Source organism: Protopterus annectens, chromosome 17.part0, assembly GCF_019279795.1.
Source record: "Protopterus annectens isolate FY-2018-M chromosome 17.part0, PAN1.0, whole genome shotgun sequence".
NCBI lineage: Eukaryota > Metazoa > Chordata > Ceratodontiformes > Protopteridae > Protopterus > Protopterus annectens.
Window position 1 is genome coordinate 318,312,434 of NC_056751.1, and position 23,773 is coordinate 318,336,206.

The following is a 23,773-nucleotide window of genomic DNA, read 5'->3' on the forward strand; positions in this document are numbered from 1 at the left end:
ATGGAAGGCACCCAAGGGACATCATTACAACCCAAGATTGTTCTTGACTGCTAAACTCTTCCTTCTGTCATAGACAGTAAGCTAAGCTATCCTTAGAGGAAATCTCATTTCTCCCACATAGGTTCACAGGTTAAGTACTAGGCTAGCTGACCATGTCAGTCATATTAAGCATAGCCAATTTACTTCAAAGGTGAGACTCAAGCCCTGCACCTTGTGAGGTAAACACCTTGACCATTATGCCAACCCCCAATCCACAAAATGAATATTCTGTTCATCAATAACTACTTGGCTATCAGTCTGAAGACTATTAGAGGCCTAGCCAACAATCAGAGGTCAGAACTGAACCCTGCACCTAGTATCTGTGAGGTAAAGACCTTAACCATTATGCCAAGCTCATCTATTTTCTCTGATGTCTTCCTTTGGGTCACTACTCAAACATCAGGACCTTGGATGAGGATGGGAACATCAAATGGTCATAAAACTGAGATCTATGACCTATGTCTCAATTTTCACTTTAGTAACAAAGACTAGTACAGCAGCCATCCAGTGGTCAGGTTCTTGAACTTCCCTACCTTTCCTTGTGAACCATATCCCTATATTTTAAACTTCTACACTTGAGACAGCTGCTCCCCACTCACATGCAAAGAAAATCTGCTTTTCATGCAAACAAGCATGAAATCTGATTTAAGAAGTGCAGACATTCATCCCAAATACTTCAAACGATCACGCAAGTTCACAACAGAATTGATAACGTGGAGATAGCTTTAGAAAAAATAAAATTGCACAGATATACGACTTCAAAAAATCTACACAGACTAGATAATAAAAGTAAGATGTTAAGCAAAAAGACACAAATCAGTAATACCCCAAATCCTTACATGAATAAGCTTACTTCAGACATAGAGGAAATGCTTAATATATTTTTTTAAATTCCATGGGGATCTTAATCAAGATAAAAATAATAATCCAGATGATTACACAATTGACAACTATTTAAAGAAAAATGTTACTAATATACTTAATGACCAACAAATATCTCTGCTGAATAGGCATATTACCCTAAAGGGAAAAATGGTAAAGCTCCAGGGTTAGATGGTTTAAGCATAGAAATACATAGTCTGCTACCAATAATTATTTTAGAATTACTATGTGATATTTTCAGGATAATTCAGAGTGACAAAATAAATCCTACCTCATAAAAATTTTCTGTAACCCCACCTATACTTAAACAAGGAAAGGATAATAAGTTAGTTTCCTCATATAGACCTATTTCATTACTAAATATAGACTATAAAATATTAATTTACATTTTCGCTGTAAGATTAAGTAATATAGTAGATTAAATGATAAAGATCAAACAGGATGTATAGTCACTAGATTAACACATGATAACAGAAAAAGGGTAGTAACTATCTTATATTTAGCAATATGAATAAACAAGAAATTAGCCCTAATTAGCTTAGATATCAGGACAGCTTTTGATTCTGTAGACTGGAAATAATTGCTTAAAACTTTAAACGCATTTGCATTTCTAGAACAATTTATTAGAATGTTTAAAAACCTATATAGAGACACCTAAGCATATGTTAAAACTGGATCTTACATTTCTCAAGGATTCATTTTAAACAAAGACACAAAGCAAGGATGTCCCTTGTCCCCTCTACTATTTACATTAGTTATCAAACCCTTAGCTAACAGTATAGGAAGCAATGAAAAAGTTGATGGATTTTCAATTAACAAGGATTGCCAATCTAAAATACAGCTTTTTTACAGATTATATTTTGCTAATTATAGGAGATTTAAATTATTCAATCGGAAAAAATATATAAGGAAATTGAAATTTTTCAAGTATTGCTGCTGAAATTTAATAATAATAAAACTGAAACTTTAGTGTTAAATCAATTACTAGATGATACATTTAAAGATAAATATAAATATAATTGAATGAGCTTATTAATAATAATTTCAGAAAAATAATTGAAGAAGTGTTATTTCTTATTAAAATTTTTTTTTTTACTTTTGAGGATAGGTATTAAAATGATTATATAACCCATGATTATATATATATTTATATTGCATTCAGTAGCTTTAAAACCTGACAAAAAACATTTAAAGAAAATGGAAAAAAAATGTTAACTTCATTCTTATGGTATCTTAAAATGCTAAGAATTGCTTATAGAAATCATATACGATTATGGGAGTATGGTGCTATTATCTTTCCTGATGTAAAACTTTATTCTGTTGCTGCAAATTTTAACTCTATTATACTCTGGATAGACTCAGCCTACACCAGTCAATGGAAAACCATTCAGGAGCAGATTATACTAAATTCTTATAAAAGTTTTTCAATTATAATACATTAGAAATCAGTTTCATCTGGTTAATAAAAGTTACCTTAGAAGGAAATTCATTTCAGTCTTTAGACTTTGCATATATATGAAATTAATTCTTAAAACAGTTAAAAACTATGTTTTGAAAACTCCATTAATATCAAAACGGAAAATGTGCTTTCCTATTGCATATGCCTTTAGATTTACAGAAACTTAGAACAATGTTAAAATGAATTCATTAAAAAGGAATGGATTAGTATTATGGTCTGATTGCTTTGAAAAATGAAAAGACATAAGTAACCTAGAAACTCTTGACTCAAAGTAGTTCAGACTTATTAAAGATATATAGCACTCATCCTCTTCCTACTAGATGGGGACATTCACCCAAATCCCGGCCCAAACCATAACATTAACTCTACAAACAGTAACCCAAATAAATCTAGTACACTAAAATCTATCAAACCTTCTAACTCACTCTCTATAGCTCACCTTAATATACGAAGCATTTGTAACAAAATTACTCAACTTCATGCCCTTTTAGATGTCCACCTATTTGACATCCTATGCCTATCTGAAACCTAGCTTAAAACCACTATTAAGGACAATGAAGTGACCCCACCAGGCTATAATATCATTAGATTAGACCGCACTGCCAAAAAAGGAGGAGGAATAGCAATCCTCTATAAAGCAGAGCTACAAGTTAGCACTGTAAATCATAACCTACCTTCTGACAACAGTACTGAAGTACTAATCACTAAATTTCAAATCAACACACATAAGGCTATAAATATTATCTGTATATACCTTCCTCCAGGAAACAATATCAGTACACTCGAGAATATCCTTAACTGGCTTTCCATAAATCTACCACAAGAAACCATAGTCCTTGGAGACTTTAACATAGACTGGAATACCTTTAATACTACACACCCTACCACCCATATCAACCTTTATGGCTTCTCACAAACTATCGACTCCCCTACCAGAATTAACAAACCCAACAACAAAGAAAGTACCTTGGACTGGATACTTACTAATAGTCCCCATCAAACATACAAAACAGGTACCCTCCCAGATGACCTAAGTGACCACTCACTAACCTATATTATCAGACATAAAACCAACCAAACTTTCCCATTCTCATACAGAACACTACGCACCAAAAAGCAATTTAACCCAGAACTTTTCCAGGCTGAACTCAAACAATGTAATTGGTCACCATTAAATCTCTCCCAATCAATGAAGCAGTAGAGTACTTTAATTCTAATTTCCTAACCATCCTGGAACATCATGCCCCCTTACGATCTGTTAGAAACAAATCTAAACCAGCCCCCTGGCTCACAAACATAACTAGACAAAAAATCCTAATTAGAAACAAATTCTGGGCAAAATGGCGTTCCACTAAAAATCCTTCAGATCACCAAATCTTTAAACAACATAGAAACAACACAAAACAAGCCATCCTGTCAGACAAAAAGAACTTCTACCTACAGCACTCCCACCATAAGGAACCACAAAAGTTTTGGACTAGCATTAACAAACTCCTATACCCAGGTCAGTTAATCACTCCCAACCCACTTGGCTCCAACCCTAACAATCCCTCCCAAACTGCTAATGCCTTCAATTCTTTCTTCACAAATGCCACCCAAAAACTTGCTAGCCATTTATCTCCTGATACATCAAATTTGCCTACTTCTACCACTATCCCACCCCCACCATTTGATATACAACCAGTACCTAATTCCTTCATTTGCTCCCTTCTCCAAAAACTTAAACCTACCACCCCATCAGCAGACCAACTCCCTGCAGAATTTCTACAAAAAGGAGCTAAAGCCATTGCTTACCCCATTTCCATACTCATCAACAGAACCATATAAGAGGGGACTATCCCATCCATCTGGAAAATTTCCCATATTATCCCACTACACAAAGGAGGTCACTCCAATGACTACTCTAACTTTCGTCCTATAGCTCTGTTATCCCCTCTTGCAAAAATTATGGAAAAATGCATCCATAAGCAACTTCTAAACCACCTTCTCCATAACAACCTCCTTGCCAACTGCCAACATGGTTTTAGACCTTTTCACAGCACTACCACTGCTCTACTATCCTTCACAGACAGCATCAACAAAAACCGCAACAATAATATTTTCTCCTCTGCTGTCTTTATTGATTTATCTAAAGCCTTTGATATGGTTAATCACCAACTCCTAATACACATTCTGAAATCGCTTTCACTTAATTCCCTAGCTATAAATTGGTTCAAATCTTACCTTGAAAACCGTCAACAGGCTGTACTCTGGCAAAACAAACTCTCTAGTAACCTTCCTATTACCCTTGGTGTTCCACAGGGCTCCATTTTAGGCCCACTTCTATTTTCCATCTATATTAATGACCTTCAATCAGCAATCCCTCATACCATCTGCATTCAATATGCAGAAGACTCTACTATTATCTGTACAGCCACCTCTCAAACTGAACTTAAATCTCTTACCCAACAAGCTTTCAACACTGTAGAACAATGGTTCTCAAACCAATGCCTCCTGCTTAACCCCAAAAAAACTAAATTGCTACTCTTCACACCAACCCGAAACTCCACCCTATTCACCTTACACTCACATCTACTGATGGAACTGTTATTACCCCCGACACATCTACTAAACTCCTAGGAATAACAATTGACAACCTAAACTTTGATAGTCATATAAACAGCACAATAAAATCAGTTAACAAAAAACTAGGATCCCTTTATAGAATTAAGCCCTTTCTTACACCAGTAGCTAGGACCACTATAGCCAGAACCCACTTAATCTCAACTCTACTTTATGCTCCCCCTATATATACTAACCTTTCAAAAAGTAACCTCAACAAACTGGCAACATCCTATAATAACATTGCTAGATTTGCAACAGACTCTCCCTTCAGAACTCATCACTGTTTAAACCTAAAACAACTGGACTGGCTAGAATTTCTTAACCATATTCAATTTCTCCAGCTTACCATTGTCCATAAGTCCCTGCACCAACCCCACAACACTCCAATACTCTCTACCATCATTACACCTTACAAAAACCTCAAGAACTTACACTCCTCAAACAAACTCCTGATCAACACTTCTAGATCCAATAATTCATCAGGTGACTCCCTATACTCTAACTCTGTAGGCAAGCTATGGAATTTATTACCTACTGAACTTACAACTCAAACTTCTCTTTCACTCTTTAAAAATAAACTAAAGCTATTTCTTAAGACACACTGGCTATGCACCTGTACTAACCCTGACTAACTTCCTTCCTTCTAAACTAATAACTTCTCTGAAACTTCTAATACTCCCCTACTGATACAAAATGCCATAACATTGCTAATCAAATTGTATATACTGTATATCCTCACTGTCTATTGCATTTGAGAGACAGTGAGAGAGAGAGAGAAAAAAAAAAATTATATATATTTTTTGTTTTTATAACATTTGTATCTTCTAATTTGTCCCATTATCACCTTTTGTATTTTTAATTGGATGTATTATGACTTTGATATGTCTATTTTATGTCTTTCCTGGAGCTTTTCTCCCCGGGCCTCTACTGAAAATGGACATGTATCCAGCTAGACTAGCCCGGTTAACAAATGTAAAACAAAATAAATAAATAAATAAAGACACATCCTGCCTACTTAACCTGGTTGACTTATTTTAGAAGGCTATGAAAACAATGTATGAGAACAAATCAGTACAACCTGCATATCTTGGCCAAGTCAAAACATACTTCTATACCAAGTCATCAAGAGGACAGGAAAGGTGGGAGGTATGTTACCAAGGATGGGGGCCTGCTTATTCAAATCTATCATTGTGGTACATAAAGAACAATCTGCTGAGAGGAGATCTATCCTCAGAACAGCAGGATGGAGTTCTAAGCTTGTCTTCATGAGTGATCTTCAGTTGAACATACACCCGGATTACTACAGTTACAGCATATGACCTCGACCTAAAGATCACATCCAGTTTTTATAGTGTCCTGCAGAGGTAGTATAGTCTAGATGGTCAATGTAGCTGGCTGCATTATAGAACAACAAGTTTAAGAGTTAGCCATTGCTCTAGTACAATGTGACCTAGGATTAGAAAGAAAGAAAGAAAGAAAAGGCTTTTTATACTTTTTATAACAGAACTTGATGCAGCCTGTTAAATAATTAGCTAGAGGTATTCTAGACACTGTACCAGGCTTTTATTACAAAAAGATATGACAAACTGATAGTCTTTTCTGACAGAGTCTTGTTGACCACACAGAACATCAGCTCTCTATATACATCCATGTAATGTAATAAAAATTCACCTCTATTTGCATAAAAGGGAAGAATACAGGAAGATGATTTGATTAGTCGAGGCTAATAGATTCAATGATTAGGGATGAAGGCTGAGATTGTATGCATGGACAACATACCTCACATGAAGAACTAGGGTCCTTTAACAGTACGTCTAATGTAAAAAGTACCATTGTTAAGACCTTGCATGCCTTCAGAGAACCTCGAGACACAAAATTCTAGCCTTGGTGGAAATCAGAAATGACAGTAGGGTCCACTTTAATAGAAACAAGGCCCACTTTAATTGAAGCATAGCTAAGGTCTATATCAAAAAATCTGAAATAAATAATACAAGATTGAATAAACAGGAGCAGTAAAAGGATCGAAATCCTCTGTAGAAGCCAAAATGGAAACCTGAATCCACTTTTTATAAGCTTTCTTAGTATGGAACTTCTGTGCAGTGATGACAATCTGGACTATCCTAGTTTGGTAAAAAACTGTAGAAGCCATATGGTTACTTGTAGGGAGTGGAGATCCAGATGAGGCATAATGGGGGGAATGGGAGAATTGCACCTTGAAGGACCACAGGCAGAAAGATTTCTTCAATAGATCAGGCCCAAGTAAGGAGAACCAAATTTCTTAAGGTCAAAACAGGGTTATGAAAATGACTCTGGAATTGTGCCATTTCATTTTCTCAATGAAATATGGGACCACAGAAAAAGAGGAAAGTGCAGAGGAATCCATATTGAGGTGACTTAACTGCAGCATTCTTGGGATGTTCCCCTGGAAGGGGAGATGGAAAAAGAAGTGGCTGCACTTTGCACTCTTTGGGAAGCAAAAAGGTCACAGCAATACATCCCAATAACAGAACATCTTCCATTCGACTGATGAGGGAGCACCCGTATGGCACCATAAGGCAACAAATGAGCTTATCCACTACAGAGTGGGCTACCCAAGAATGTGGTTTGTAATCAAAGTGCTTCGCTGCCATACTTCATTCCCATACCTTTACTACAAAAGGGGAAGGAATACTTTCCTCTTGACTTACTAATACATCAAGCCACTGCTGTGTTGATATGGATGGAACCTGACAAGAGGAGTCCTGAAAGTCTTGAAAGGTGAGAAGGACTGCCCTCACCTAAAGTATATTTATGTGCAAACTGGCATCAAACTGTGGTCATGCACCTTGATGACACTGTCCATGGCAATGCCTCCCCATCCTAGGGCAGAAGTGTTTTTGGTGATTCCTACTACAGGGACAGGAATCAGAAATGGGCTGTCTAGGGTCAGGTTCAGAGTATATCTGAGATTTGCAAGCATTGGAAATTCTGATATGAAGAGTCATCTTTAGATCATTGAAGTCTTAAGGTCCAATGAAGTATTCTCATATAAACCTCAAGAAGAGTACCATGGTAACAGTCACTGACATTATCCTCAAAGTCTGATACAAAGCACAGTTTGGCACTTTGTGATTTAAAAATTTGGTGAACAAACGATTGAAAAGGAGGAATTGTGTCTATTTTTTAAATTAACCTTGCATTCTATGAACGTGAGCAGATGGAATAGTTCCAGCTGAGATTTACCAAGTTTTATACTGGTTTTCATTCCTTAGGAATAATTGTGATATGGGACTGCCAAGCAGTTAACAGCCCACAGAAAGATATAATGGCAAGCAGTAACATTTGGGTAGGAAAATACTTTACTCCTTGCAACCTCTCGTTAACATCAACAACAGAAATACATTTGGTGAACATTCTCAGGAGTGACAGGAGACCAAAATGAAAAGTCCTGAATCTGAAAATGAAAAGTCCTGAATCTGTAATGACTGGCTTCTGGCCAGAAGTGAAGATATTGCCTGGACTTCTTAGCAGTCATTATGCAAAGGTAGGTGTCTTACTGATTTGAAGAGAATAACCAATCTCATTCTGACAGTCATGAAAAAGACTGCACCATGACCATCTGCAAGGTATTTAGGAATAAAACTGGCCTAGGCCACTCAAGTCCAAAATTAACCAGAGATCCTCATTTTCAGGAGTACTAATAACCTAATCCTCTCAAAGGGTATCCTGGATAGCTTTTTCCTCTAGAAGGTCCAAGACCTCTCTTCACCCTAAAGGCTTTAGATCAGGAAGGATGCTGGCCAAGGGTAGACAGCGAGGATGGAGAGGAGTGGGAAATGGGAATGTATCCATCCATCCATCCATCCACAATCCCTTTTTTTCTCATTCTTTACACATGGGGTCGGGGTGTCACCTCCAGCAACAATCATCTACAGCCAAGGTTTACATCGCCGGGTGGCCAGCCCTGCCATGGAATGGAAATGCATATCCCCTAGAAATTATTGTCCTTGTCCTACATGATGGCCAGATAAGCAGTCTGGTGGAAAGACATTGGAACTTGTACTGCCTCTAGGGTGAGACAGTCAAGTAAAGCCCCAGTGGTTAGACTACTCTCTCTAAAAAAGGAGGAACATGACTCTCTAGTGCTACCAATTACCTCTAACTCTAAGTGGACATACATTCTGAAAGCTGCCATGAAATCCACTGCATTCTTGAAAAAGGCCATTGTGGTGACTGAAATTTGACACCAAGAGCAGTTAATGTTTTTCTTTCATTCTTTCCTTTATATTCTCCTGGTGAGTATACACTATTGGTCCAAAGAGACAGGATCCATCAAATAAATAGAAAGAAAAAGTTTATGTAGGTCACCCTAGTGTCTTCTGCAAAATCAATTAAGTAAAGCCAGATGTAACAGCATATAGCTATGCCAGCACCTGCATCTCTGGATAATCCTTCAGAAGAGTTATAAGCAAGTCCATTAATGAGGTTTGAAATACAAGATATAGTTGTCTGTTGTAACTGTAACTTTTGCTGCATCTCATCTGAAGCTTACCATGTGGGACGTACAGTTTAGGCCACTTGAAAAAAAAAGAGGAGAATATGCAAACCTGCTTCCTGAATCTACCCATAACTCAGGACTTCTTATCAGGAGACTGGAAAATAGGACCCTGACACATATGCCGTTTTAAAGATAGAAACTACCATAACTCTACCAGGTTTTGGGTTTTCTCACCAACAGTTCTAACTCTTAGGAGGTCAGAGGAGTCGGTCTGATTGCCACAAAATAGGAGCTACAACATCAAGATTGTCTCATGACCTAGGCATAGCCAAATTTAACATTTTATTAACATGTGGGACCACCTAAGAAGATGATGTTCCAAAAGATCTCCTGCAGAGTTTTCTGTGGAGAAAACCCTGGGTTAGTGAGACATCTCTCTCGCTCTCTCCATATTTTCATTTCTAAAATCTCCACAAATTTGGGGTCATCTGGGCAATACATGGAAGTTTGTACTCTCTTTGTCATCTGCATCTGGTGGTGGTGACTCTACAGGTGAGTCAACATGCTTCTTCTTATATGTATGTTTCATGTGGTGCAGTCAGAAATGCTAACAGTTCAGAATGTCAGCAGTGAGAAAGTGCAGTTGTGTAAGTAAAACTTACCATAACAGTAGATGTTTGAATGATATCTTAACTATATGGGTTAAATCCTGACAAGGAAATAACAGCCGGCCAACTTCTAAAGCTTTAAGGCACATTCCGTGCGCCCAAACTGTCAAAAAACTCAACCTGAGCTGACTAAAAGATAAGTTTGGGCACAAAGCCCTTGAATTTTTCTGCCAGCAGAGACAGGAAGGTTGAGCCCTGAAAGGACAATGCTAGGCACAATAAAAAAATAACCCTGGCATAAAAAAAAAAAAAAAAAAAAAGAAGGGTGGAGGGAGGGAATGGCTACTGTATCAGTGAAAATTTGAACATCTACTCTTACAGCAAGTTTTTCTTACACAACTGTACTATATACATCATACTGATCACTGCAGCAGTAGCCTTAACTATACAGGTAGACTACCTTAGCTAACTACATTTGGGACGTGCAAGGAGAAAAGTCCAGGAGCCCCTGAAGGAGGGTCCAAGTAAAGCTTGATCTGAACCTAGAGAAGGAATCATAGGATAATAGGAGATTATTAGGCTATCAACCTTGAGATCATTTTAAGCCTAGCTATTTCAACCCAATGTACTACCATAGAAGTACTAGTCAATACCCAAGATTACATTTAGTAATGACTGCCCATGTCCAGGAGGGTTGTGGGCACCATCTCCAGTAAGAATTTACAGTGCCCCAACCACTCTTCCAGGTTCCTCTTGAAAAGTGTCATAGCGGTGTTCTGTTTCACATTAATTGGTAGCCTGTTTCAAAGATGTGGCAACTTGCTGGGAGATGAATCTGGCACTACAGCATGTCCTGTTTAAGTCACAGGCCATATTTAAGTCCCTGGAATGGGTAGCTTATAGTGCTTTGTAAAAGTACACACATAGGACCAAGCAGCAGGTTCTAGAATACCTCTAGAATCCAAACCCTTACAAAAAGTCAAATGGAGCAAATGTTAGCTTCTCTAACATAAAATTAAGATTCCAATGAGGGATCACTGGTTTTCTTGGAGGGCTCTTATGCAAAATCCCTTTCAAGAACATTTTGACATGAAACTGCATTTGAAAGAGTAGGACCCATGGGCTGATAAATGAACCTTGACAGAGGAATAAGAAAGGCCATAGGATAGTAACTCACATGAATATTGTAGAACCAGAGAACAACTGTCCTGAATGGGTACTGGATATGTTGCTGGCACCAACTAGAAGACCTTTTCCATTTTCTAATATATGATTTTCTAACAGCAGACTTTCTTGACTCTGTTAGCACCTGAGTAGATTCAGTCTTTGAGGAAACTTGTGGTAATTACCCCTGGCCATTTCCAAAAGAAGGAAAAACCACAGTTGCATGGGCCAGAAGGGAGTTAGCACAATGATCTTGGGAGATCCCTTCTTAATCTTCAGATGTACCCTGAATATTAGAGGAAATGGTGGAAATGCATACAGGAACATTCCTGTCCAAAAAAAGAAAAGGTATCTGTCTTCCAGGCCTTCTTGCATAGAGTCCTGGAACAACATTTTCCAGTTGATTGCTCAGAGATGAGGCAAATAAGTCTGTCTGAGGAATTCCCCACAGATGGACCAAATCTTAGAAGACCCTCCAAGTTAGTTGACATTCATAAGGGTCTGCCCAGATCCTGCTCAGCTTGTCTGACACACAGCTTTGCTCTGAAGGAATTTAGGATGCCCTTGCATGTTGATGTACTACATGACTGTGGTATTGTCTGTAACCACTTGAAGAGGTCCCAGGGACCAAAGATGATTCATAGAGCTGAGTGCCTTGATCATTGCAAGCATCCCCTTGCTTGATGTTTATGTGCTTGCATCTGTCCTTGGTGTCTCACATCCCCTACACTTTTATCCTACCTGAAACTGCTTCCCAAAGAAAGTCTGAAGTTTCTGTGGTGACTGACTGCTTTGGAGAGGGGGAGACATGGATTTAAGCATATCTGTTGTTTCCACCAAACAATTTCCCTTCTGACAAACCCCAGCACTGTAATATGAAAAAATAAAAGGTGTCGATGCTTGGACAAAAGAGATTTCAGATGCCACTGTGTCTTTCTCATGTGGAATCTTGCCAGGGGTATCATGAGAATCTTGCCAGGGGTATCGTGATAATCATACATGTCTTGAGACCCAAAATACTGAGTTATTCTCTTGCAGTGACCGAAGTATTTGTGGGAAACCTTAAACACCGACCTAAATAAAGATCTATTTTTCCTGTGGAAGAAAAGTTCTTTAAAATGAGGTCTCGAGTTGACATCCCAGGAACACAATCCTGTGTGAAGGAGTCAAGAAATACCTTTGAATGCTTCTTCTTAAACATCTGTTTACTTGAATTCTGTTGAGACTGTTTATTCATTTCTTTGGCAAAACTGGATGAGAAGAAAATCCCTTGCATAATTTGGAAAAGGAGGGCTGAAAAATCTTAGAGATTCCCTGGATCACCTTGCCTTTTTATTACATTTTTGATTGCATCTGCAGCAGAGAGGCCAAACACTAAAATCTCTCATCAAGGGAAAAATTACAGTCTCATTTTTAACATCATTCATTAAGGTTCTGAAAATGCAGCCATGCAAACCTCCTTAAAACAGTGCCAGTGGCCATAGCCCTTTAATAAGTATCAACAGAGTCATACACACACTGCAAACAGTAAGTAGTGACCCATGCAATAGAAAGAACCAAGTTATTTAAAGCAAATTTTTCCTCACAAGAAGAAACTGCAGATAAAACATGCCTTGTACTTTTACAATTTGCCAGAACAAACTTTAACATATCAAAATTCTGAAAATCAAAGTTGCAGAAGTATACACTTTTTCCCATCCTTATCAAAAACGGTAGGATTGGACTAAGTGCTTAGCACTAAGGCTACAGCTGCTGGGTCAGGTTTGAGAATAGTGCATGCACATTTAAAGGATAAGGAACTTTATGCATGCTATCTGCCTTTTTTAGGTGCAGCTGGCTCACTGTCAGGAAAACTGCAGAAAGTAACACACATTCTCTAAAGCAGACAGAAGAACAGGAGGTCACTCATAGGTTCATAGGTTCATACTAGGCTATCTGCCCTAGGGCATTTATAAGCCTAGCCAGAGTTGTGTGGCTTTCACCACCCCTTAGGTTGAAGAATACTATACCCATTAGTTTGCCGTGCCTCTGTCCAGCTTTGATACAGAGATGATCCCCCGGGTAAACCTACGATCTCCCATCCACTGGTCAAGATTCCTCTTGAACAGAGCCAGCGAGGTGCTCTGTCTCACATTAGACCCATTATAGAGTACAACGCCCCTTTTGGAATGTACATCACAAGACATCTGCAGCAGCTGGAAAGGCCACTGAAGTACCTCACAAAGAGGATTACTGGCCTCAAACAAATGCCCTAGACTGACCGCCTCAAAAAACTCCAGCTTTACTCTGTAGCATATCGCCTACTCCGGCTATGTCAGACCCAGAGTTGTTGGACATGCTACACCCAAAGAAATCCCAATCCCTCCAAGCTACATGCTCTAGGGACCTAAACCTTGTCACCACAATAAACAGGACACGCTGGAGGGATAGATTCCTGTCCTAGACACTTCCTATACTCTGGAACAAGCTACCCATCTATGTCAAGAAAAGTTCTTCATTAGCGCTCTTCAAGAAAAATCTTGATGAGTGGATGGGAAATAGGAAATACACCCCGAGGATCACTTCTGTCCCTCTGCTGGACAGTGGCATAGGAAAATAACTTTCTTGGGTGGCGTAAGCTATGGTACCTTGCTAGCTAGGCTTACGTAGGCCCTTGGGCCGATAGCCTAGTACCTACCTATGAACCTATGAATGAGTGTAGGATCTAGAAAATTCTTCTATAACAGCTCATAGTATTTTTTGAAGGACTGAGAAACCTCAGTGTTCCCCCATTGAAAACACTGGCACATTCTAGCAGTAGTCTCAGAGAAAGAGAAACCCCACAGGGATAATCAGAAACTGAGCTCTCCTCTGAGTCTGAATCAAAAATCTGAGGAAAATAACCCAGGATCTGTCTCTGCATCTTCCTGTTTAGATTAAAATCTTGAATCTCTTTAGGAAAACAGAAATCCTTCTTTCTTTTACCAGAAACTACTTTACAAGAAGGATCAATTCTAATTACAATACTGATCCTAAAAGCAATGCTGTGGTGGTGAACTCATGAGTGTTGTACTCACTGACCTTGCCAAGGCATTTGTATCAGTCAGTCACAGTACACTGTATGATGAGCTTATTGTCTACGGCTTGAACCCATCAGTAATTCAGAAATTAGGGTATCCATAGGCAGAGAATATTCTCAGCATGCACCAATAAGATAACAGGAGGGTACATGGTGGGTCCTCTACTATTTATATTATTCATAACCCTCCCTCTACTTCTGTACTACTACCACAACTGGCATGGTCATCTGGACTATCAGTCCTTCAGTCTTTATAATCTGAAAGAAGCTGACCCAGCCCCTTACCCAACTTTGATAGAAAACTCCAGAAACTTGATCTGCAAATCAGTCTAAACAAAACAAAACCCATACTTCTGAAAATACAGAAACATCTTGTCATGAATAAAATTGCTGTATAAGGGGAAAACTGAATCAAACACATTCCTGCTTACTAAATAATAAATATTTAGTGATATGATTTGACCCTTCACTTGTTTCTCTCCTTATACTGACAAAATAGTTCATACATCCCAAGACTTGCTTTCTGCTTGCTACAAAGTGTTCAGATATCTAGCTTGACAAACTGAAGAACCTCTGGTAAAAAGGTATACAACAGCTCTTAAATATGGCCTCCCATTAGTGGCAAGATCAACACTACAAACTTCTAAATGAGTTTCAAACAGCATAAAACAAAATTTCACAGATGCATCCAGAATCCAGCTATACTATACCACTCTAGACGAGAATGGGTCGTTCTTCATTGATGTAAACTAAAAATGGACTTACTTTTTAAATTACTGAACCTGCTCCATTGCAAATTCTTGATTAGCACATCAGATCACAAAACTTATTCCCAGAAGCCGTACATTCAAGCTCAGCAACACTGTATCAACTTCACGCGTCTATATCACGTTATCGAAATCTTACTACATCGAATCAATAAAGGTCGAACTTTATTGATTGAAGTAGTAAAATATTGAACAACGTAAAAAAAATAAATCAATAAAAAAAAAACTAACTAGTGTAGGCGGGGGGGGGCCCTGCACCCCCCACGTGGGGGACTGCGCCTCCCACACCCACCTACTGAAATATACCAACTCCGAGACCGCACTACATTGAGGTAAATGGAAATCTCCCCCTTATGGAGATTTCTGTTTACCTGCTCAATGTTCTGAACTTTCAACACTGTTGTGCCGACGTATTCGATATTGCCAGCTTATGACAATGTGAAGTAGACCCAATTTCACACGCCACACCATTTTATCACATGTGCGACAAAACCATTTTCCTCGGGCAATTAACATTAAAAATAAGCTTTCAGACTTAGACCTCTGCCCAGGTTATTGCATTCCTTTTCCAAACAAGTTCAGGTCACTTCTGTGTAAAAATATACAATGTTGATTCAACAGTGGCATAACATAGTGATTGTACAGAGGCAAAGATCAAGCAGGTTTCATTGTTTACATTTTGATTGCAAAGTTTCTCAAGTGGTGTTGATAATCTGTCAAGTTGTGTGTTAGCTCAATGACTTTAACTGTTTCATACATCCATTTGACTATTCTTGAGAATATGCTATTTAAGTTCTTTACTGTATTCATTAGCATACATTTAATAGCAACAAGATAGTTATTAAAAGTCTCAGGGTTAAAGTTGGTTAATTTACAGCATTCTAAAAATGTATGGAGTCTAGTGAGATTGGGGGAAATCTTTGAACTTGAATTGGAGAATGATCACTAATTGTATCTGGCAGGGATTCAGGGTGGTGATAGAGGGTTGGATGGGAGACAAGAATCCAGTCTAAGGTGGAAAAGGACATACTAGGTTTATGAAGAAAAGTGGGAGAAGAGATAAGCTGAGTAAAGCCATAAAGGTGAATGCTTGTGGAAGGAGAATCAGAAGTCAGGGCTAGCTAATTTATATTATCACCTAGAATGATTGTTTCATTAGGTATAGTGTCTGCCATCCAGTGTAGAATCTGTTCTAGTAAAGGTATGTTACCTTTGGTGGTATATAGATGGATGCTATACGGAGGGTTTTGAAGTTGTTTAGTTTGAAATAAGCAATGATAAGTTCAGCAAAGTGAAAAGAAGGGGGCGAGTTGGTAATAGGGGATAAGGTTAAGAGGTTGGAGTACATGATAGCCACACCTTCCACCTTTCGTATGTGTTCTATCTAGACACAAGATGTTGCAGCCAGGGGGGATAAATTCATTATCTGTGTTAAATGGTTGCAGCCATGTTTCAGTGAGTGAAATTATGTTAGGGAGTAATGAGAAATCCAGGAGTGAAATTCTGCTGATTTGTTAAGAATGCTATGGATATTGATGGAGTAGGAGAATTGTTTGACATTGGGGACTGGTACACTCAGGAATGGGTGAGTAGTGCTGGAGGGAGTAGATAAGTTGCTGTGAGGGCCTGGGTTGGGGCGAATGTCACCAGACAGCTGAAGAGGGTTACAGAGGTGGTATAACAGTTATATAATGGGGTGAGGAAGGAGAATTCTCAGCTTGTTATTATAAAGTGGAAAGGTTTTAGGAAGGAGACTGATTTTGGGGAGGGTGTGTTATTCCCTCACCTCCTACCACTCCCCTAATACATAACTCCCCTTTCTCACTTAGTCCCATCCCCACTAGCTACATTAAAAACTTCTTCTCAAACTTAAAAACCACGTTCCCTATAGCATATCTTGTTTTCATTCTCATTAACCATTCTATCAGTGAGTTCACTGTCCCAGTCCTCTGGAAGAAGTTTTCTACCATACGTATCCATAAAGGTGGAAACTGTGTTGAACTCTCTATAGCTTAATTGCTCTACTTTCTCCACTCTCCAAAATTCTTGAGCATTGCGTTCACAAACAAATCCTGTCTTACCTTATGTTTGAAAACCTTATCACCCCTACCCAGCATGGCTTTTTCCCCCACCACAGCACCACTTCTGCTCTCATTTCTGTTACTAACACCATCTCCTTTGCCCCAATAAACTAGAATCCTGCCTCTATTCAAACTTTTCTAAAGGCTTTGACACTGTCTCTCATTCTGTCCTCCTTTCCAAGCTCTCTAAACTTAACTTCTCCCCTGCTACTACTTCCTGGTTTACCCAGTTACCTCACTAATAGACAACAGTCTGTAAAATGTTTTTTAGCTTTATCCCTGTTTCTCCCTATAAATATGGGTGCCCTTCAAGGATCTATTCTAGGTCCCCTTCACTAACATTTTTACTGATCAGCTTCATACGTCTTGTCCTCAATCATCTCTCATCCAGTATGCAGATGATTGCACTATCATTACCATTGCTGATAACCCTTCTGACTTGCTCACTAACACCCAAATCTCTTTTCGCCTCACTGAGACCTGCCTTAACTAACAACCAACTCATGCTTAACCCTAAAAAGACTAAACTCCTACTATTCTTACCTAAAACTCTCCAACGTCTTAAATCTCCTTTCACCATTTCTTCCCTTAATGACACCTTAATTTCAACTGAACCCCATACCAAGCTCATTGGTGTAATCATTGATGACCAACTTAAATTCAATCTTCATGTTTATAACTGTATAAAGAAAACCCATCAAAAGCTTGGCCTACTTTACAGAAAACAAATGTACCTCACCCCTAACTCTAGATTCTCTCTTGCACATGCTCATCTTCTTCCTAATCTTTTCTACTGCTCTCAAATCCTCACTAACTTGCAGTTCTCTCTTCTAGAGAAGCTACATACAACAAAGTTGCTAGATTTGCAGCCAGCATGCCACCAAAATCACATTACTGTCTTTCTCTCCAACCCCTCAGCTAGCTAGAATTTCCAAACCAACTCATATATTCTCAACTTCTTTTAATCCACACTATCCTTAATAAGCCCTCATTCTGTCCTAGCTTATCCTCTCTAGTCTCCCTCTATAACCCATCACTCTCCCTCAGAAGTTCTGACCAATGCCTCATACAGATCTATGTTTGTCTTTTCGGCTTTTCCCGGTTAGGGGTCGCCACAGCGGCACTCCGGTCCGCTAATGATTGGCAGTAGATTTTTATGGTGCCGAGTTGCCAGCCCGACGCCCAACCTTCAGCGAAGGCACGCCCATTCACGCATGTCTTTCGAAGGCCACTCTACCACGGGGAGGACATGCAGACTCCACGCAGAAGGAACTCCAGCCAAGAATCAAACAAGAGAACCTCTTGCTGTGAGGCAACAGCGCTACCGCTGTACCTCTGCAGTTTTTTATCTATAAACCTAAAAAATCTTTTGGACAAAACCTATACAGCTGTCCTCCTGCTCTATCATGGAAAAAGCTTCCCTTGGCTATCAGAAATATTACTCATGTACATAAATTCAAGACAACTCTTAGAAATCACCTTTACAGATCCTAGCAATGTCAATGTAACCATCCCACCTAAATTTTTCCTCCCTCTCTCTCCTCCTTTACTCTTTTCCCTCCCATACTTTCCTCTTTATTAATTCTGTTTTCCTCAATAATATTTTCTTACTTTACTTCTTGGTTACCTTACTATTTTCTTCTGCTCTTCTATATACCCAAATTTTACTCTTTCCAGTAACCTACTACAAACAACCTTAAACTAACTCATTCTTAATCTTCCACTCTCTGTACCCCTCTATTTTACAGTCCTTATTATTCTGATTCTACTCTCCCTACTCATTACCCACCTTTTACCCTCACTCCACTACTTGTAAAATTAACTCATATGTTTCTATACTAAATCACCTACATTTTGTTTGCTTCTTAGCTACCTTTGCCTGGATCATATGCTCTTCTTTACTCTCCCTAAACTGTAAAGTCTTACTTACAGACATTTTCTTTATGTACTATATTCGCTCATCTGTCCTACCTTTTCCTTTTTTTTTTTTTATTCTAACTTATTTTATTCTATAATTGCCTATTCTGTACAGTGAATACGTTTTTTCTTTTCTTTTTTTTTTTTTTGAATTATGATTTTATCTTCTGTATAACTTGGACTTTTCAATTTTATACTTTTCAATAGGGAGCTGTGAATTATTATGCAGAATGTTGAACTTCTTTTTTCTTCCAAACTTTGTACTTTGATTTTTATACTTGTACAATCTTGTACTGTGGAGTTTTTCTCCCCGGGCCTCCAGTGAAAAAGGGCTCAAGCTCAGACGGACTATCTCGAGCAACAAATGGCAAATAAATAAATAAATAATACATGATGCATTTTAGCATGTGACTTATTTTTATGAATTTTCATGGCTAAACAGTGGCCCTTCTGGTTCAGCTCACTTACCTGTAAAAAAAAAAAAAAAATATATATATATATATATATATATATATATATATATATATATATATATATACACACACACACACACACACACACACACACATACATACACACACACACAAAACATGCATTTTGGATTATTAAATTAATGCTTAGTATCTCATTAACAGGAAAGAGAGTAATTCCTAGGATGTTAGAGCCCTTGTCACTAAAAATAAATAAACTCAGAAGCTTAATAAAATCCTCCAAAGCCAAGTTTGAAGCTAAAATAGTTACCAAATACAGTCACAAGGCATTTTTTAGTTATGTTAGTAATCCTCAAAAGCACAGCACAGCATTGGGCTGTGCTGATTGTTAATAGTGAACCTACTGGCTTATAAATTTAACTTTAACGTTACCCTCCTCTCCCTTCTGTCTGTCCATCATGATATCCCTGAAACTGGCTCACCTCCAGTTATCACACAAGACCAAGTCCTAAAAGTGCTATCAAAAGTTAAAAATACTGTATCAATGGGCACTGACAATATCCCTGGATGCATCTCAAATATTATGAAGCATGATTTAGCCATACTTCTAACAACACTGTTCAATCTCAGCCTCCATACTGGTTTTGGACTAAGTAAATGGAGAACAGTTACATTCTCATGCATAAGGGAAGACCTTCCACAAATCTAGGCAATTAAAGATCCAGAAGTCTGACCAGCCTCATATGCAAAGCCATGGAAAGTCTTATCGTGGAATTAATCAATCAGGACATAAGGAACCTGCAAAACACTGGTTCCGCTCAGAATAGATTCTTCAAATGCAGGTCATGCTTACTCAACCTGGTGAATTTTTTAAAAAGGTTACCAAAGCAATGGATGAATGCAGAATGGGATACATTGCATATATCGACCTGGTCAAAGCTTTTAACACAATTCCACACTTACGAATAGTAAAAGAAAGCTAACTAACCTGGGAATAAACACCATTGTCACCCACTGGATTCCCAACTGGCTCACAGATAGGATGCAGGAAATCAAAGCAGAGGAAGCTACCTCTACAAAGAAACCAGTCACCACTGGAGTCCCCAGGGTTTGGTGCTGGGACTTCTCCTGTTTGGCATCTACTTTTCTGAAGTAAAAGCCAATGCCAAAGAGGTCTGGCCAACTAAGTTTGCAGCTGACTATAAGCTAGAAGCAGTCATTGAAACCACAAATGACTTGGTCATCCTGCTGGAAGGTTTGTCCCAAATAAATAACTGGTGCCAAAATCATGGACTGAAACTAAATGCCAAAAATGCATTATTATATCCTTTGGGAAATCACTGAGCCTACGGAACTACCACATTCAGAATAGACCCCTGAGAGTTGACCTGATTGTTTGGGATTTGGGAAAATATGTGGACAATGACCTAACTTTTGACTTACATGTGTCCACTGTTGTAAGAAGTCCTTCTATATTGCAAAGTTTATAAACAAAGTTATTGTGTCTCGATCTAGGGATGCCACTGTACTCCTTTACTCAGCCCTCATTAAGCCAATCATTGAGTATAATGTCCCCCTGGGCATCTATCTGTCCAGACACATGCAACAACTGGAATGCCCACAGAGATAACTTACTAAAGAGATACAAGGCCTAAACAACATGTTCTACATGGACCGACTGAAAGCCCTGTCACTATACTCTGTATCCTACAGACTGCTAAGAGGTAACCTGTGTCTGGCATACAAGGCTGTGTCTGGCATATAAGGCATCCTCTGACCCATTACTGATGGAGTTACTGCTGATCAGCAAGTGAAACAGCATCAGAAGTACTTGGTCTAGGGATCTAAGCCCCATCTGTAACATCAGCAGAATGATTTGGAGGGACAGGTATATCTCACAGAGAATACGACTGCTCTGGAACAGACTTCCCATCCACATAAAACAAAGATCCTTGTCCATATTCAGGCACAATGTGGATCTACAGATGGGAAACAGAAAATTTAAACCAGGGCTGGATCCTGTACTACTAATGGACAGAGGCAGTTGCCAAAATGCTTAATCCCATGCATAAATCCCTCTGAAATTATCTATGATATGATCCCAGTTATTCTCATTACAGGTAATATAAAAGTATCAACCATGGGATAGGTAATGCCAGTCTCTAGCAAAATGGGGTAGGTTAATTTAAGCACAAAAAGGGAAACAAGCTAGGCTTAAAATGGACCACAGGGGCAGCTAGCCTAGTATTTACTTATGAACCTATGAACATGAAAGAGCCGCAGAGCAAAATAAACAGCTATGACTTCAGAGGAAATGAACAGCAGTTACTAAAATAAAAAGGAAAATATATTTTAAAATGGATCTAAACTTCTCATGTAAAGTCTCTATCTCTGCAATTGCCAAGTTAAAATAAACAATTCTGATGTTCTTCTGCTTTGAGGAAAAGTATATTTTATCCAGTGCAGCAGTACCATCAGCCAACAAAAATGGTGAACCTGCCAATAAAAACATGTCACATAATTTGTCTTTGGGAGTTTGACATCACAGTGATCATTAAATTATTCATCCTAAAACAATGAAAGAAGCTACAGCAGTCTCTTATAGACTACTGAAAAGATCAGTGTATCACTATCTTAAATTAATTCAACTTCATCTGCTGGGTATAGCACAAGAAGCATTGTAAAAACAAATGGTGGTTTTTACAATTCAAAGTGACAAATACTGCAGCTGTGTAAGTAAATTTAACATAACAGTAGATAATCTGATTTAGCTATTAGGGTTATATCCACCAAGGATATGCCTATCTTCATCAGCTTTTCAAAGACTGAGTGAGCCTTCCACACACGCTTAGCTGTTAGGAGCTTGAACACAGCTCCACATAAAAGACAGTTAAAGCCCCAAAAACTTCAAAGCTTTCTTGCCCCAAGAAGGGAGGAAACATGCCTGAAAGCAAAAATGTTAGGGAACGAGTGTGTGTGTGTGTGTGTGTGTGTGTGTGTGTGTGTGTGTGTGTGTGTGTGTGTGTGTCTGTGTCTGTGTGTGTATCAACTGAAAAATTTCCAGGTTAAGGTGTATCAAACAACCCCTGCCTTGTGTTAAGTAAATTCAGTCTGTAGGGAAATTTTTGATAAATGTCCCTGGTCAGTTTCAAATGAAGGGACAACGTCTGTTGCCTGGGCCAAAAAGGAATCAGCACCACGATCTTTCACAGGTCCTTCTGGATCTGTCTTCCAGGCTTGCCTGCAATGAATCCAAGAGCAGAATTTCTTTAGTTGTCTGCACTTACAGGAGACAAAAAGATATACCCTTTGTGTTCCCCACAGTTAGATCAATTCTTGGAAGCCCCCAGGATGTAGTCTCCGTTGGTAATGGTCTGTTCCTGGGCTGCTAAAATGTTTTCCTCTAGCAGAAGGTATGAGGCCAATGGAGTCAAACTGAGCTAAGTTGATACCTCCCAGTCTATCGTAGCAAATTATCAAAGGGAGTAAGATCTAGTACCCCCCCCCCGCTTTCCTTATGTACCACACCACTGTGGTGCAATCATACCTCTCAAATGTCCAGATTTTCACAGAAAGTCCAACATTTTCCCTCTTATTTTTGGTGTATACCTCATCAAATTTGTGTTTTTCTGGCAAATCGTTGAGGATTGATGTCACTAAATAATAACAGACAACTGAGTTTTAGACTTCATAGCCTTCAAAAATGCATGGCAATGTATAATCTTTTAGTTTATCAACTTTCTAAGTTTCTAACTGCAATATTTAAAAACTGTTCCTATGTTTGAGTCTTTGTCACCCCCCCCCCCACAATATTTAAAGCTTTCTCCAGATTTCTTGCACCTACAGGTTGAGAGGTATAGTGGTGTTGTCTGTGAAAATGTGCAGAGATCCTAGAGACCAGAAATGATTTAGGGTTTTCATAGCAGTTATTACTGCCGTCATCTCTTTGAAATGTATATGCTTTTTCTGTTATGTTTGTTCCACAGACATTGTGCTTTCATCCCTTTGGAAACTGCTCCCCACACCAGGTCTGAAGCAGCTGTTTTAACAGACTGAAGATGAGGCAGATGGGAGAATGGGAGACCTGGATTTTAAAAGAACTGGTCTACCCACTAATCCTCCTTTCCTTACAAACCTCAAAATGGAGATGTGAAAAGATAAAGGGTGTCCAAACCGATCTATGGTAAAACTGAAGTTTTTTAATATGAAGTCTGGCCAAGGGAATATTATGAATCATAGTTGACACCTTCCAGAATAATAAGAAATTTCTTGGGAGATACTAGATT

General features: G+C 38.6%; 1 protein-coding gene across 1 annotated transcript in view; it reads right to left on the reverse strand.

The window, feature by feature from the left end:
* SLC25A22 (solute carrier family 25 member 22) overlaps positions 1-23,773 on the reverse strand; it is a 1,136,472-nt gene that overhangs the window by 1,029,082 nt on the left and 83,617 nt on the right. The gene's annotated exons all lie outside the window — the stretch shown is intronic.